The sequence below is a fragment of the Phyllostomus discolor genome, chromosome 5 (assembly GCF_004126475.2).
Source record: "Phyllostomus discolor isolate MPI-MPIP mPhyDis1 chromosome 5, mPhyDis1.pri.v3, whole genome shotgun sequence".
Lineage (NCBI taxonomy): Eukaryota > Metazoa > Chordata > Mammalia > Chiroptera > Phyllostomidae > Phyllostomus > Phyllostomus discolor.
This window is the reverse complement of record NC_040907.2, coordinates 141670474-141689525: the sequence shown is the minus strand read 5'-3', so window position 1 is coordinate 141689525 and position 19052 is coordinate 141670474. Positions and strand designations below refer to the sequence as shown.

General features: G+C 34.9%; 1 protein-coding gene across 3 annotated transcripts in view; it reads left to right on the top strand.

Moving 5' to 3' along the window:
• PRKG1 (protein kinase cGMP-dependent 1) overlaps window positions 1-19052 on the top strand; it is a 1342121-nt gene that overhangs the window by 292760 nt on the left and 1030309 nt on the right. The window lies entirely within an intron of this gene.

Genomic DNA, 19052 nt, shown 5'->3' with positions numbered 1-19052 from the left:
AAAGAGGTGGAACGCTACTTAGATACTAATAGTATGAAGTGTTTGTGTTTAGAATATTAATATGAGAATCTCATATTTTTTCAGACACCAGGAAAGTATGATAATGTGAAAGAAAGAATTGCTATTTATCACACTGAATAAGACCATGCATTGTCAGATCTCTAAGCAAGCTCATAAAGCTTCAGCAGAAGCTCAAGTCTATTCAAAATGTGTTTGGTTAGATAAATTGTTTTTAACTCTACCTTTAACTTTCAGTATATAATTAAGTTTTCTGCCATGGTGCTTCCTTAAAAAGAGAATGCAGTGTTTTCAGTGTTTTATATTTGTGTGTTAGAGACAAAGTATAAAGGTTGGATGGTATTTTAGCTGCCTAATTAATAAGAATGATAGCTTATTTTCATAAATCTCAGACATGCTGAGAAACTGTTTGAAAAAAACTTAAGCACACACTATATAAATATGTTTTATGCTTGAATAGATTTTCATAATGTGTATTTCTAACTTGAAATTTATAATGACATGTTTCTCTTTTGTGAGGAAAAAAGAAACCCGAAATAGTGATTGTTGAGTGCCTTTCAGTTAAAGTCACTACAGTGACCATAACCTTATAAACTGCTGCTGATCCGACCCCAAGCTATAATTCTAACTAGTTCAATGTAACTTTGGCTGATCTTGTGCTAATAGCCTTATGTCAAAATAATTAAAAAAAAATCAAAACCCTGTCATTTAAATTTTTATGAGTTTTAATTGAGGAAATGTTTCATTGTTTAATTTTTATCAACACATTCAATCTTCTCAAAATTTAGATAGCAATGTTCTTATTATATTTTCATCTGTGAACATTAATATTTATAAGCGGTGTACCATAGCAACAATGAATGAATAGAATATAGAGGATCTTTCATGCACTTGATTATTATGAAGACATTCAGAAAAATAACTAAGGAGTTCACATGTAAAGCTCATCCGATTTTTTCCTGTATCTCTCCAATTAAAGGAAGTGTTTTTCATAAGATGCTTGTTTAACATGTGCCTGAAGTGATTTTTAATTTAGCCCGGGCATTGTCCCAAGTATTATTGCATACATAAATGCCGAAGTTTCTCATCATTTTAACAAAAGAGAATAGTCATATGGTAAGACTTCACTGATTAGGATGAATAGGGAAAGTTATCTGGAGGTAGTGTAAATATATTACCATGTATTTTCAAGCAAAACGACCTGTATGACTTCCAGGTACTTAATTGCTGGCTAATAGAGGCTTCAGTTTCAAGTTTTAATCAGAATTATTTGGTATTAGTTTTTTAAGGCAGCAGTATAAATAAATTAAGTTGTTAAGGCTCTGCTTATGTTTTAATTATGCTTTCAGATATATAAATGGGTCTTAAAAACACTTGAACAGAATTTATTGCCTTAAACAAATGGACATTGGCCTTAATTATGATGCAACATTTATTGATATCCTTAGACTCTTGCTCTACATTTTTTTAATCAAAAAGATAAACTTCATTCTGCTATCATCTGAAATAAAACAAATTCTGACCTGTTGATTCAGAATTGGTGATGCAGATAAAACATCTTTGGGAAATTACTCTAATATTTTCACTTTGAAAAATGTTTAATTCATATCTGTTAATCTACAGATTTGCTCAGACATACTGGTTTTGTGCACTCTCTGTGACCTTTCATTGTGGAAACAGATAGATTACATTTTATTTTCTAAAAGCAGCAAGTGTCTTTGACCTTTGGCTCTTTTATGTTAAACTTTTAAATAAAATTATCATTTTTTATGAGATTTTTAAAATTTTTTATTTATTTTTTATTTTATTAATGCTTTCTTTTTTAAAATTTTATTTTAATCATTGTTCAAATACAGTTTCCTCCTTTTTACTCCCAATCCAGCCCCCCCTCCTACCCCTCCCCATTTCCCTCCCATTACCACCCTCCCCTTAGTTTTTGTCCATGTGTCCTTTAAGTTTGTTCCCATGAACCCTTCCCACTGTCCCCTGAAATTCCCTCTACTCTCTTCTGTGGGCACTGTCAGAGATGTTTGTTTTTGATAATAGCTTTTATTAAGTGCTTACCAATACCAGGTACTGATTAATCACTTTACAGGGATTAAAATCTTAATCCTCATAACAAGCTTAAAGGGTAAGTGTTATATTGTCTACGTGCTAATAGATGAAAACCTGATGACCTGATGTGCGGATAAGTTAAGTAACTTGGCCAAGATCACACCCATAGTACGTCTGTGGTGAAAACCTTGGCCATTGGGCTCCAGGGTTCGCATGTTTAATGGTAACTTTCAAATCATATGGATTACAAGCACTGTCGTACATATCTGTATGGAGATCCCAGTTTTGGGAACAAGATGCACAGCATTAATCCATAAGATTAAAAAATGGTTTGATAATTAGCAAGAAAACAAACTTGAATCTCAATAGTTCAAAATGAAATTAACTAGACATTTCCTATAAATGCCTTCAAGACTTTTCTGTATCCTTTAAACACTAAACTGCTTACTAACCTTTCTACAGATTGCCTCCCATCCTCTCCCCTTATTATAAGTTCCTTTTTTCTTACTGACAAATGGTTGTGATTTGATTGAATCTTGGTCCACCTCTGGACGAAACTGTGCTGTGCACCTCGAAGGCCCTATTTTTCTGTCTACAATCAATAGCAACAATTAATCGTGTTTTTCTCGCAGGTTTAAAATAAAATATTTTTACAGAAGGAACAATTCTTTCAGCTCATCACTCAGTTTCTGCACTGAGATTTGACTTTTGTCTTCTGAAGTCTGGTCATCTGCTCCTTTTCCCAGCAAGCTGGTTGGTACCAGGTCTGCCTGTTATGCTGATGCCTGCCGCTTTTTATTCTTCAACCTGGGCATGAATCCTGCTAGTCACCCTTGGCAGTAAACATGTACAAATTCATAATGGAACTTGTATTCCTTCCACCCCCTGAAACATTTTTACTGTCTTTATATAATTAAATCATGTACTGAAAGCTGACATTCAAACAGGGATTTTATATGAAATTGCACATTAATGACGAACCTCACCATGTCAGTTGGCATTCAAAACACTACCTGAGAGTATGAAGAGATGGAATGGATTTTCATATAAATTAGCTCTCAGTAAATTTAACATATTTTATTCACACAAATCAGGTGTTGCCTTTTGACCTTAAGTTCTTCATGTTAATCTAAGAGCTATTTTTAGAATATCTGAAATATCAATGAACTTATTTTTTCAGTTCCTTTATAAGACTGAGCTTGTAATGGTAATGTTAAAGAGCAAGCTTATATAGTGTTCCTACAAAAATAAGACATACATCTATATGAAAAATTATCATAAGCAAAGAGACTCTAGAAGTATTAAATGTGAATATTAAAATATATTTCAGTTATAGAGTCAATGGCAAAAACAGGGAACTGAGATATTCAGAGAACATGTGGGGTGTCATATTTATTTTGGGGTACCACTCTTCAAAAACACTTCAATATACTTGAGCCAGTCTAGGAAACATAACACATATTTTTTTTTTCAAATTGACATTGTTTCATGTACAGATGGAAGTTTTAGGAGGAAAGGCTATTTTTAAATGCTGAAAGATTGTCACATGAAAAGGCAGTTATTTCTCATGAATTTAGAGGACTGAAGAAGGAATTCAAGTTATAGGGAAGAAGACTTTTGAATTAATATTTTTCTAATTAATATGTTGCAAAAGTGAAATGCGTAGTCTGATGTGATGGCAAGAACCCCATCTCAGGAGGCATCCTAGCAATGACTACACAGCATCTGCATGGAGAAAGTTTGTGTGGGTGGAGGAGGAGTTCCCTGTGGCTGACTTGTGTCTTCCATCCCTTCTCCAAATTCCAAGATTCTGCCCGTCAGTCTGTGAATGCATGTCCCTCAAGTTAGCATATGAGAACCCAGTCTTGCTTATGAGAACACAGCCTTCCAAAGGTTTCCTCTTCAAAACCTGCCCCTCTATGGAATGTGCATGTTTACTTTTAAAAGTTTTTGTGCTTTATGTTATATAAAACAAATTAAGACTACATGCATTTTTCTGCTACTTATTTTTGCTGTTCAATATTATGTTCTTTATATATCCCAATGTATTTATCCTTTCTACTATTGACTATATGAGGTCTGGTAAAATAACACCCTTTTTATTATAATTTTTATATTTTTTTGAGATTTTATTTATTTTTAGAGAGGGAAGGGAGAGAGAAAGAGAGAGAGTGAGAGAAACATCAATGTGTGGTTGCTGGGGGCCATGGCCTGCAACACAGGCATGTGCCCTGACTGGGAATTGAACCTGCGATGCTTTGGTTCACAGCCCACGCTCAATCCACTGAGCTACACCAGCCAGGGTTATTACAAATTTTTTTTGTTATAAAAATCATAAGCATGTAATTCTATAACATAATATCATATTCAAGCACACCATATGACATTTTAGGTAAAATGTACAAATTAAAACTATAAATTATTATACCCATATATTATTACCCTAACTCAAGCAGGCCTTACTTCCACTGGACACTCTATTTTCCAGTTATTTTGCTTCTAATTATTAATGACACTGAGCACCTTTTTATATGATTGTGTGCTGTTTGTGTTTCTTCTGTGAAGTGTCCATGGTATTCTTCCACCCATTTTTCTGTTGGTTGGTTGGTTGACTTTACACCTTTTGGAGCTTAATCTTTGACAATTGCATGTATTTCACATACCTTTTCCCATCTGTAGTTTGCATTTTGACTCCTGTGTGATATCTTCTGATGAACAGAAGTTACTAATTTTAATGTGGTCGAGTATATATGCCTTCTTATTAATTTGTGCTCCTTGTGTCTGTAAGAAATTCTGGAAGGCAGTATTTTGCATGCCTGTGTGTCTGTGTCCACATATCAGTTAGGTATGTCAGGTGTTATCAATTAAGGGATGTATCCACGTTTGTGATCTAAAAGAGAGTGGTTCTTTTCAAAGCAGGAAGCTGGAAAGGTGATATATTTTCTTCCTAACATGTTTTAAGAATTTTGTAAAAATTGTCCTCAGGGGACAGTAAATTTGTTTTTGAATATGCTTGATAATAGCAATTTCTTTTTTCTGTGAGGGTAGATTTGGAAATAATCATCATTTAGTGACAGATTTGATGAATAGGTGATTAAGATGCATAATAATACCCATCTGGCTAAAATATGTAAAGATGTATGCATATGTACCATTTGTTGTATAATTCAAGACAAATTAACAAGATGTATTGGTCAAGAACACAATTCTTGAAAAACTGACATATTTTGAAGGGTAGTATTCTCACTTGTCAGGCTGCTTAAGTCCTTGTTTAATTTTGTAAAATTCAGCCTTACTACGTGTGGTTCTATTAATGTGTAGTTCTCCATTCCCTTTCTAAATTATTAGTGGTGGGATTGAATGTACTACATTGAGAAGGTGAATACTGTGCCTTTTTGTATTATTGATGACTCCTGAAAGCTAGAATAATTACAACTTGATGTGCTTTTTTTTCTGAGAGGATATTTGAAAAGACATCAATTTTCTAAAAAAATTAATCTGAAATTGGTAAAGCAGGTCATGAGTTATGTTAAAAACATACAAGTATACTCCTATATTTTTCCTTACTATTATTGCATAATGGTTATGAATTATATGAGGATTCATTTTGCTAAAAAAGTCAATTTCTATATTCTTCAATTTTGACAGAATGTCAAATTTGGAAGTTTAAAATACATTTTTGGTAAAAATTTAAAAAATATAAACAGTATAGCTGAAAAATGAAAAGCAAATGTGAATTAGTATCTTTTTGGCAATTGTGGGGTACCACATTGATTTCTTGCTAATGAGGTAAAATTTCCTTCAGCCATTATTACACGGATCTGTTGAACAGTTTGCATGCTGAACATTAAACAGGATTGTAAAGTTGTTGTGGATTCATTTTAAAAACACATAGATGTATTTCTTTAGGGACTTTAACAAGATTTCCAATGATTTTTGTGGAAGGCTGGATAGACTAATGCTTTTAATATCCATCCCTCTAATGAAAAATCCTTGAAAGGTTAATAATTGTTTTTGGCACACTTTCAGAAAGGGCAGGGGCAGATTGGAGCTACTTCCCAGCACAGTGAAGCTGTGTGGTATGTCTACCATGGCAACGGCCCATGGCAACAGCCCGCCCCACCCCCACCCAGAGAACATCAGATAGATGTCTGAAGTCCTTCATGGAGTTCTCCCGGGACTCTGCAGTTGAGAAACACAGCCTGTCATTGCACATACTGTATCTGAATTTAACTCCTGTAGGTTTGGAAGGCTGCAGTCTGAGTCCATTTACTATACTTAGGCCCTTCTATAAACTTTCTGATGAAAACAAAAGTGTTTTTGTACTAAAGCTCCTAAAGTAGTACACAGAGATTTTTGAATTATGATAGATGACTTAAAATGGTCATAAAACCCATTCCTGAGAATTCACATTTCATGCATATTAACATATCAAGGAATTAGGATTAAATATATTTACATTAATGCTTTGTTTAGTACCATTTTCCTGCCTAATTTGCCCAATGTTACTAAAGTGAATTTCTCTCTGTACATCACAAAACTTCTTTATAGTTATTCATAAGAATAATGAGAGCAAATGCTTTTAAAACCACATTATTTAATTTCTCTTGGCTATTTGCTATTTTGTGTAATTTAGGAACAGTTAAATTACTCTGTATACTTTTTAATATCAAAGCAAAATAAGTTAATTTGTTCACTTATCACTAGCAATATCATATTAGAAAGAGCACCTAGTGAAGTTGGTCAAACTTTTGGGATAGGTGGTTTTCCATTTCACAAATACATAGTGATGTATTTACAGGGGAAACTAAAGCTTTACCTAAAATCATAATTAACAGTCAGTGTGTTTTAAATTTTTCTGCAAAAACTGGGTGTGCTTTTTTTAAAAGATCATCTATTTCCCACTGGTAAAAAGAAAGAAGCGAACATTTGTTTCCAGAGCAGTTTAATTAATTAGTCTGTTATCATAATTTTCACTGAAAGCTGTATACATATTTATCAAATACATAATTTTTTAATTTTTATGGCTAGACCATAATTAAGTGTTATATTTTACATTTGGATCATGTTCACTGAGCATCATTATACTACTCTACTATTACATTAAGTTTTTATAAGGTTTTAGAGTATTTAATACCTCCAGCAATAATCTTAATATACTTTTATGCTGTCCCTGACAGTTTATTCAATGTTGGTACATGCCCTCAAATGAAAGCCATTTTTTAAAGATTTATAATAATTTGCTTCAATATTTCTAGTGCAAATATTTTCTATTGACACTGTTGGAAACATATATACTCATATTTTTGTACTGTGTACCCATGTGTGTATTGAGCTTACATAAAATTATTCATTCTCAGAGCTCAGATTATGTTTTGGGAGATGATGGGGTGATTGTAATATATATAGGATTCTGTGAAAGGTTACATTAAATTTACAAGAAAGTCAAGATTAACAACAATAATCATAAGTATCAATGATAAGACTCTCAAGTGAATTAAACATTAATCTGCAAAGAAAAAACCTAGGTTTATAGATTTTCTTTTGACCACTGTGTTGCATGCCATTTTCTTAAAAAAAAAATTAAGATGACTTGTTAGGGAAGTCTTCAAATTTCATTTAATCCTACAAATTTAAGTTTTTATTTATTATATCAGTTCTAAAAGTGAAAGGCAAATGAAATAAGAAAAACATCCAGCAGATTTTTCTTTTGCTGAGGATTAATTAGGTCACATGTATACAGAGCAGGGCATCACCGAACTGCCCTGATTTTCTCCCCCTCTCTATGGTGTGTTCGTACAAAACTAGAAAGGTGTTAGCAGTGAGGTAGAATGTGGATTTGATTGCCGTAGTCCATGAATATATGAAATTCTTTATATTTCCCTTGGTAATTGAGAATAGCAAAGAAAGTATTTAATGAAGTTATTTTTGAAATATGTTGTTTCTACTATGATTCACTTATTCATTTGATTATTTATTTATTCCTACAATTCAATTCCTAAAATACCTCCTCAGGGCTGACATTATGTCCCAGTGGAAATGGAGGATACAATAGTGAACAAGTCACATACAGTCCCTTCTTTTCTAGAGCTTACATTCTGGGGATGATGGTAGGAGAAAAGGATAAAGAACATGAATAAGTCAAATACTTTCACATAGTAAAATATCTATTAATAAATTAGATAAAACTGGGTGAGGGAGAGAGAATCATGGAGGTGGGCCTGGCAGTGATTGGTGGGTCAGAGAAGGCTAATCTGAGTGGGTAACATTTGAGTTGAGACATAAATGACAAGAAGGAGCCACACCCACAAAAGTGTGGATTCCAGATGAAGAAAACAACAAGTAGAAAATCTATAAGGTGGGGAAAGCTTGGCATGTTAAAGAGACAGAAAGAAGGCAGTGGCATGAGCTAAGGTTGGAAAGGTTGACAGAGCCAAGTTTACACGTAGGACCCTATAAGTAATTTATTTTTTTATTCCAAGAAATTCAGATAAAATTGCAAGAATTTAGGTTGAGATGGGGCATAATATGATTTATGTTTTGTAAGTAGGTAAATTAATTACACTAATTATCAAAGGTTAGAAAAAATGTAAAGTTCTGTGGGAAATGGGGATACCAGTTGGAACGTTAACGGTGTAATTCAAGCAAAATACAGTGTTGGGTTGGGCTAGGATGGCAGCGTGGGAGACTAAAGAAAGATGGTATGTTTTGGCAGTTCACAGATGTGATATGAGGGCCAAAGAAACAGAAGTTGGGAATGACTTTTAGGTTTTTGATTTAAATAGTTGGGCGATTTGTGGTGCCATTGTGAGAGGAAAAAAGTGAGAGCAATTCATGTTTAAAAAAGTAAATCAAGAGTTCATTTCTGACAATGAGAAGTTTAGATGCCTATTAGACATCCCACTGGAGATGTCAAGTCAGTGACAATGAGTAAGCAAATCTGAAAAGCTCAGTTAAGAAGTCATGTATAAAGGACACCTGCACAAAGTCAAAGCGGGGCAGGACTGAGGGTCGGAAGTGCAGATGGCTCGGGTGGGGGAGCGAGACAACTGTACCTGAACAACAATAAAAATACAGAACAAAACAAAAAACAAAAACAAATTATACCTGATTTTTTTTGTCAGGTTGGCCAAAAATGTAGTATATTTTTTGATGAACAGCAGAATTTTACTAATTAGTTTATGTGTGCCATGATATGTAAAAGATTGAAGATAGCTGGTGATCAGAAAACACTGTATTTCTATTTCTGTGAGGGTTCACTGGATATAACTATAAAACTTTGGTGCAAATGTCAGAATAAAAACTGAAAAGTTGTGGGATTAAAAAAAACTTAAAATAATTTTTGAAATACAAAAATGTACATTGGTTGCCAAAAAAAAAGAGGTCAGAGTGTGGAGGTAGGAGTATTCTGTTAGCTAGACCAGGCTTAAAAGGACATTAATGAATAGCATTCTTGTAATTATAATAACTTGATATGCAACAGACTAAATGGAAAAATATATGTACTTTAACCGATTTAATTAATATAGTCTTAAGTATTTTTAAAGTCTCCAATGAAAAATCATTGCATTAAATTGAAAATTTCTTCCTATTTTCTGCAAAATAATTCAAGTATTCTTAAAGCAGTAATTCTCAAAGTGTAGTAAGGGGACCTTTCAGGTGCTTCTTGAGGTCAGAACTGTTTTCATAATAACACGAGCAGATTATTTGTCTCTGTCTCATTCTCTCATGAGTATGTAGTGGAGCTTTCTAGAAGCCACATAATGTAGCAGAAGATTAAATGCAGAAACAGAGAATGCAGCTGTCTGCTGTTGAGCTACAAATCAATTAGGTTTCCAAAAAGTGTAAAATAATGGCATCGTTCTTATTCAATTGAGTATTTTCATTTTTTAAATTTCTTTTTTGTTGTATTTTTCCATTACCATTTATTCCCCTTATATCCACACCCTACAGTCCCCACATTGTTTGCCATGCCCATGAGTTCCTCCTCTTTTTTCTTTTTTTCTCAATCCCTCCATCCACTAACCACCCCACCCCTACCAATATGTCAGCTTTCTTTCTACCTATGAATCTCTCTCTATTTTGCTTGTGAGTTCAGTTTATTCATTAGATTCCACATATGAGTGAAATCATCTGGTATTTGTCTTTCTCTGACTGGCTTATGCCACTTAGCATAATGTTCTCCAGGTCCACCCATGCTGCTGCAAAGGGTAAAATTTTTATTTTTTTTCCCTTATTTTATGGCCCAGTAGTGTTCCACTGTGTAAATGTCTCATAGCTGTTATATCCACTCATCTACTGATGGAAATTTGGGCTGCTTCCAAAAGATAACCAACTGAATGGGAAAACATATTTGCAAATACATCTTATAAGGGGTTAATATACAAAATTTAGAAAGAATTTATAAAACTCAACACCAAAAAACAAACAATCCAATTTAAAAAATTGGCAAAGGACCTAAATAGACACTTCTTCAAAGAGGACATACAGATGGCCAATAGACATATGAGAAGATGCTCAATGTTGCTAATCATCAGAAAAAATTCAAATAAAAACTGCAATGAGATACCATCTTACACTTGTCAGAATGGCTATCATCAATAGATCAACATACAAGTGTTGGTGAGGATGTGGAGAAAAGTGAACCCTTTTGCACTGTGGGTAGGAACGCACACAGGTGTAGCCACTATGGAAAGCAGTATAGAAATACTTTAAAAAATTAAAAATGAAATTGTCTTGTGACCCAGTGATTCCACTTATGGGAATTTATCCGAAGAAACCCAAAACACTAACTCAAAAGAGCATAAACATTGTACGTTCATTGCAGTATTATTTAAATTTTGTGTTTTAAAATGTATTTAGTTAGTTTTCTAAAATATATAGTTAACATGTAGTAAGTTTATTATTTTCAAGTAACACTTCTCCAAGGAAGACATACAGAGGATCCAGAGACACATGAAAAGATGTGCAGTATCGCTAGCTAATAGAAAGATGCAAAGTAAAACCACAATGAGATACCACTTCATACGGGTCAGAATGGCCATCATAAACAGAGCAACAAACCACAGGTATTAGAGAGGTTGTGGAGAAAAGGGGACCCTAGTGCATTGTTGGTAGGATTGCAGACTGGTACAACCACTATGGAAAACAGTATGGAACTTCCTCAGAAAACTAAAAATGGATCTGCCTTTTGACCCAGCAATTCCACTGTTAGGATTATATCCTAAGAACTCTGAAACACCAATCCAAAAGAACCTATGCACCCCAATGTTCATAGCAGCACAATTTACAATAGCCAAGTGTTGGAAGCAACCTAGGTGCCCATCAGTACATGAATGGATCAAAAAACTATGGTACATTTACACAGTGGAATTCTATGCAGCAGAAAAAAAGAAGGAACTCCTACCATTTGCAACAGCATGGATGGAACTGGAAAGCATTATGCTAAGCAAAATAAGACAGGCGGTAAAAGCCAAATACCATATGATCTCACCTTTAACAGGAACCTAAACAACAAAACAAACAAGCAAAATATAACCAAAAACACTGAAATAGAGGACAGGCTGACAGTGACCAGAGGGGAGAGGGGAGGGAATTTCAGGGGAAAAGTGGAAGGGTTTACAGGAACAAGTATAAAGGACACATGGACAAAAACTGGGGGGGGGGGGGGGGGGGGGGAAATGGGAGGGAAGTGGGGAGGACTGGGGGGTGGGCTGGGATGGGAGTAAAAGGCAGAAAACTGTACTTGAACAACAATGAAAATAAAATTTTAAAAAATCAAGTGAATATTTTAAAAACTCTTCAGTTTTCAGGTCAAATGAAATAAAAATCAGCCCACATAAGCAAAAGCTTTCTGAGGTTTTCAATAATTTTTGACAGTGTAAAGAAGTTCTGAGACTAAAAGTCTGAGAAATCCTGCCTCAACTATATGGCCTGAAGATAAATATGACCAACTGGATATTTGTGCCTGAGAATAAGCTGGGATTAAAGTTCAAAATATCAGATATCACCTCCGTCTTCTCCCAAATAGTACATAAATAGGACCATGTACAAAACAAATGTCTTGGTAAATTAGAAAGAGAAACATTTTTAAAGGTCTGCGTTTAAATCTAGTTGGGATAGCCAGTACAGATCGACCATGGGCTGGGCAAGTCGGTTCCACCGGAGTGCTAATTGTTCTCCTAATTACATTCCATTTCATGATTTGAAAGGTATCCTTGATGCATTGTTGTGTGTTCTGTTTGCACATTTTCTAGTGTTCAAGATTTGAAAATTGAATCAGGTTCCCCAGTGATTATCTTGAATTAGTGTAGTACAATAATGATTTTTTTGGTAATTAGACTTTCATTGTAGTTCTAAAGGGATGAAAGAAATGTTATTTAAGCCAGTCATTTTTGGAGAAGGAGTTGCAGTAAAATTTCTCACTTAAGAATCCTAGAAGATGTAACATTTTGTTACATCTTGAAGGCTCAGTACAATAACTCATCTAATACTTTAAATGCTTTCAAATTTAAATAAAAGAATACATTATTCTTTTACTTGGTCCCAGTGTAGGAATCTCCGTGTGTATGTAAACCTAAACTGTCAGCTCTTGATCAGATGTCTCTTTTTAAATTCTTATTGCTAAGTAGATGTTTGAAATGTCTAGAAATTTCTCTTATGATACATTTTGCAAGAGGCTTTTTCATTTACTAGTGCATCTTCTTGTTTTGATATCTCACTACCATGCTATTAAACATTTCCTTGGGATAAGTTAAAAAAACCAACCTTGCTGCTTTCATTTATTGTTCTTGGAAATACAACTTTCTTTTTTCTTCTCCCAAAGGTGGCTTTTATGAGATAAGTAACATTGGAAGATAAAAGGCTTATGCCAACTGTGAACACATATGGCATTATATTGTGATGAAAATTAATTTTAAGAATTATTTTTATGCAAATTATAGCTCAGTGTTTTGGATTTTTTCTTTTTTTGGAACAGCACATTTTGTTTCCTGACTTTTCTTGACATAGCTCGACTACTGAACTAGGTTTCTGCCTCTCATCTGTATGTGCTCTATGTTATAAGCTTTAGCCATTTAGTCTTAGTTGTCATGTAGAAAAATGACCACTGGACAAATAGCCATAAATCCGGAGATTTTAATCCAGGTCCACCCATTAAGCAGTCATGTGACCATGTTGGGCTGATTGAAGTTATCCTCTCTGCTCTTTACTTTATTTCTGAGATTCCTGAAGACACGTTTATTCCCTAAAAACAGCCCACACTGGAAACCTAGGGGCTGCTCCAGGCCCCACATCTGTTGATTGGCGAATCCCAGTTAATCCATTAGCTGATCACTGTCATGGATCCCTGTCTGCTCCTGTTTAGTGCAGGTCTTCATAACTTCTTTTGAATTTTTCCAGCAGTTCCTTTAGGACTTCTCATTTTCAGACTTATTCCCCTATCATATTCTCTCTTCATTACTATGAGCAAGATCTTTCTAAAAGACAGATCTGTTCATGTCATCTCCCTGCTTAACATTTTCCAGTGCCTTCCTATGGTAAAAATCCAAATTCTGTAGGATAGAAGGCTCTACAGTGGAATGAACAGAGCTGGGTTTTGGAGCTTGACAGGTACCGGCTTGGATCTTGATTGTGCTCTCTGATTAGTTAAGTAATGTTGGGGAAACACTCTAACCTGTTTTACATATCATTTTCTCATTTGTCAAGTAATATAATATGGGGTGGGCAATAGTAGGTTTACAGTTCTGAGTACACGAAACACAGTTTGTTCTTGTATTATTTCCCATATGAATAACTGTAAACTTACTTTTGCCCACTCCTGTATACATTAAGCCTCACGTCCCATGTCAGGCATCTGGGCTAGTCATCGCCCAACGACCTGCCTCTGCTTCCTTTCCAGAGTCTGCACTCATTCTGTGGCTCTGGTTCAACATCCTCAAGTAGGTCGTGGTGTCTCTGTGACTCTGGATGTGTTTTCCTCTGTTGGAGAACATACACTAAGACATTACTGCTCTTCAGAGCCAATGTAGGAGTTAAAACTGCCAAGAAACCTCTCTGACATCTCCTAACTGGGCTGGATTCTCTTCTGGGAAGTTCCTGCAATGTCCTCTGTGTCTCTGTTTACAAGCACATTGGTCAGACTCTGTTTTGTTCATTCATCCATATGTGCCTTCAGGAACTAGTTATTTTGCCTATACCTTGTGCATTGTTCTAAGTGTTTTGGCTATAGTAGAGACCAAACAATACATAATTTTGTTTTGCTTTTATCCTAATGGAGGAGACATGCAACAAATAAATATTTGTAATGTGTGTGTATGGGTGTGTGTGTGTGTGTATGCCCATACACACACACATATACATATATGTGTGTGAATATATATACATACACATACATACATGTGTGTGTATATATATATACATATATATGTGTATATACATACATATATATAATCTTCTGCAAAATCAGGTGGTGATAAATGCTATGAAAGCCAAAGCATGTATGAGACAGAGAGCATGACATGCCCAATGAGGAAGGAATTGCTGTTATGCAGGGCGACCAGGGAAGGCCTCTAGGAACTGAATGTTCAGCAGAAGCAGGGACATGCATGAGGTGGCAATGCGCCATGCTGATGTCTGAGGGAAGAGCATTTTAGGCAGAGAGAATAAAGATGTGCAAAGCCCTGGGATAAAGTTCAAAAAGCAGTGTGGAAGCCAGTGTGGCTGATGGGGAGTGAGTGACTTATGGGTGGAGGTCAGGGAGCTAGGTGGAGAAATCAATGATATAACAGAGCTCCAGTGGCCTTGTAGGCTATGTTAAGGACTTTTAATTTTTTTTAATGGAGGTGGCAATCCCTAGAAGGGTTTGAATAGAAGAGCAACATGCTCTAATATGGCTTTTCTTTTTTTTTTCTTTCCTTTCCTCTTTTCTTTTCTTTTTTTCTCTTCTCTTCTCTTTTCTCTTTTTTTTCTTTTTTTTCTTTTCCTTCTTTTTTTTTTTTTGGTGCTGTGTCAAGTGAACTCTGCCAGGGAGGAGGGCAGCAGGGTAATCAGTTAGGAAGGTGATTAATATAGTCAAGAAGGAAGATAAGGATAACTTGAACTAAGATGGTAAGAAAGGTCAAATTTGGAAATTGTTTTAAAGGTTCATCCAATAGTATTTAATAATGGATTGCATTGAAAGTAGTATGTGAAATTCAGAGAGGAAGGAAGGATTCCAAATTTTCATCCTGAATGAATAGAATAATGGAGTTACCTTTTACAGAAATTGGTAAGACTATTTGAGGAGCAAGACTGTCAGCAAATAATCTAGTGTACCATCATTGTTTCCTTTTTATTGTATTAGGGTTCACTGTGTTGGAATAGCAGAGAGCCCTCAAAATAGTGGTTAAAATGATATATAAATTTATTTGTCTTTCATGTGATATCTTTGAGATGAGTGGAATAGGCTTGGTGGGGCAGCTCCACCTCCTGTGGTTATTCAGGAGCCCAGGCTTGTTCCGTCTGTTGCTCCTGAATCACCCAGGTGTGATCACTGTACATAGCTGAAGCTGGGTCATTCCCCTGGGTACCAGGTGTTCCAGCCTGGGAGAGAGGAAGAAGAGAAATGACAGGGCAAGGACGTTTATCCTTGAAGTGAAGTCGTACCCTTCATCCTCTCTCATTCTCTGCTTAAGAAAAGCTAAAAAATGCAACCTCCACAAAAGTAGCCATCTATCCACTAAAAAATTGGTGAGGAAATTTTCTTACTAAAATAAGGGAGAGAATGAATTTTAGGGGACACTATGTCCTATTTGTTTCTGTCTCATGATCAGCTGCAGGACGGGAACCACCTATGTTCTCTGTCACCCCAGCACTTATCATAGTGCCTCCCCATAGTGTGTATTCACCACGTTGATTTCATCAGCACTAAATTCATTATATGGGACAGAAATTATTTTACATTGGATATTGTGTTTCCACCTATGAACTTTTGAATTAATTTATAGCATTTCAGTTACCTTTGTTATGTTTATTTTCTAGGATGAACAAATCATGATGAGCTATTATTTATGTTTTTCAAAAGAGCATTGACCTCACACAGTTGATTCCAGGTACCAGGTTCGGATACCTCACTGGGTGGTGACAGAATGGGTCACTTCCATGTAATAAAATTGCATCACCTGCTCCAAACTGCTTCATTCTCCAAACCTCACCTCACCTTCCACTCAAACCAAGTGCTGCTGTTTCTTCCTGCTACTATTTAACTTAAAAATTAGAGAAGATGTATTTAGGCTTAATTATTAAAAAATAAAAGAGTCATAAATTATATAACATTTATAATATGTTTTGAATTAAAGACTCTAATCTGAAGATATGAAGATAAAATTTAATAAGAAAAACTGGAAAGACTATAAAGTAATTTATAATCAGGCAACTGAGAGATGGCACACAGGACACATTGCATCTCATTAGAAAAGACTGAGGTTGGACTATCAACGTGAAAGAGAATTAGTTTCTATTTCCTTGTAATATGTCATTCTGAACATTGGCCTTATCATCTCTCCAAGGTCTGTCTGTGTCTGTGCACCTTGTCCAGGCATCCTTTTTGTGGAACAACACACGCTACTTTTCAAACACCTCCAAAGGGAGTGATTGAATTACTATGTTTATTTGCAAATTTTCAAGCCTGGTTGTATGTATCAAATATGTTTTTAAAAATTTACTAGTAGAATTTTAGTTTAAAAAATTAAATGTGAACATGGATATTAAAGAACTTCTTTAGTATACTTGACTCTCAGTTCCACGAGGGCAGAAACCTCGTGGGTCTTCCTCCATGCCTAGCCTGGGGCCAAAATATAGTGTTTCATTCAGTTAATAATTAATACTCAATCTTGTTTGAATGTTAAATGTGCTCTGCAGCACCAACACTTCACAGCTCATTTTAGGGAATTCAGATACACACCCACACACATGCAAAAACATCTAAAATATACACACAAAAATTCCTATAGTAAATTCCCTTGAGATGTAGAATTATCTCATGATGAAAATTAATAATAAGCTATTATAGCCTCTGAAAATTTTTAAGTTATTAAGCATATAGTTAATTCTGAAAATTATCTTGTTTTCTCTATAAATTAAACTTTATTTAATTTTTTAAATTTCTCACATTTAGCCTTTTAAGCTCTACATCCTCTGTTTAAATTTAATAAGCCAAAGCTTTAAAACAAGGTTTGTTTGATCTGACATAGTACCATCTGGACATAGCATCATTTGATTAAGTTCCTTAGAATTGGGCAATGTGTGTATATACAAACATGTATAAATGCTCAAGGGTGGGTGCAAGGTGGAGGGGGACAAAGGAGAGAAAAATGGGACAACTGTAATAGCATAATCAATATGATATACTTAAAAAAGATGTAATTTGGAAGGCAGTACACCATATGGTGATCACACCATGGTCACTGGCATGTTTAAGATTCCGAGGCAGAGAGATTCAGAACACCTGTCTATAAATCTTCCATCAGGGTGGAGGCACATCCCAGTGACACTCGAGACAGAGCTTGTCAAAGTAAACTTTGCCCTAAGGAGCAAAGAAAATTTAAAAAATTGTGAATAAAAATGTTTACATTTTTATATCCTATAATGCTTTGTCTATAATGAAGATGAAACTGAGTTTAACAAACTTTTATCATGCATGACAAATGTATTTCTTCAATGCATCACGCTAGGTATATGCCTTTCCAAACCACCTGGCCATATGATAGAATTACTAGATTTAAAGAAACCTTAGAAAATGATCAAATCTTTCTCGTACTTGATTAGATGAACTATGTAAGCCCAAGCTGAATATTTCAGAGAATTGAATTCCATAAAATCTGTTACTGTTGAGAATGTTTTCCCTCATGTTTACTTAAACTAATGCAACCTGAGACTCTCTTTTTAAATCTAATTACATTTTTATTGTTCAAAATGGCAAAGGGGTATCAACTTCAGTTCCATTATCCTTGTTGCCATGATTGCGGAAGAAAGAAGAATACTTCAGTATGTTTTGAGTTTAGGGAGACAGTAATGGATACTTGAGAAAAATAAGCCATGGACAAGTTATTTAACCTTGAACTTGTGTTTATTCCCTGTAAAATACCAGTAATAATACCTTCCTCAAAGAGTGCTTGGGAGGAGGAACATATATAACCATGAATATGCAACACTTAACAATCATTTAAGGGCATTGTAAACATTTTTTAAATGTATAGTAATTATTCTTTTTAGCATAGAAAATTAGCAAAAGAAATCCAAGTATTTAACTTCCATCTCTCAATAAAGATGTGCATATAATGAAGTTTTATTTTATTAGTCTCAAGATGTGGAAACTCAAAAATGAAAATGGTAAATATTTTACAATTGGCTCTGAGAAAAAAAAGTTCCCTTGTTTGTAATCTTTGCGAGTTTCTGTGGTATGAATACTCCCACTACACCAACTTCAGACTACCAACATGACGCCTGAGTGCAGAGCTGTTAATCCATCTGGGTCAGCTCAGGCACACTACTAAGTAAGGCCAGTTTATAAAGAACTGCTACATCAATCATGACTATAATTGCAGAATTGGTATATAAACTTGACACATACTTTTATTAATTATTGAAGGATTGTATTTTCCATCAGTGCAGTTCATTGGTTATACTTCCAATATCAGTTCCTTTCACCTCTGAAATTTCAGACTTCCCTTCAAATCTTACTTTTGAGGTTGCACCTGACTGAGAACTTGCATTTGTCCCACCTGAAAATAGCAGCAAGTTGGGTGCATTTAAGGTTCAGCCATTTCTCAAAGTCACATGTGATGTCACACATGTTGAATGTTTTTCTTTCTATATTATAATTTGTTACAGTGAAAGAAACTGTGAAAGGGCTAGAAAATGTGAATTCCCTAGTTCTTTATCAACTTACCAATAAAGTTGCAGAGAAAACAATGTATTTTATAGCAGTCCATTTCTGGCAT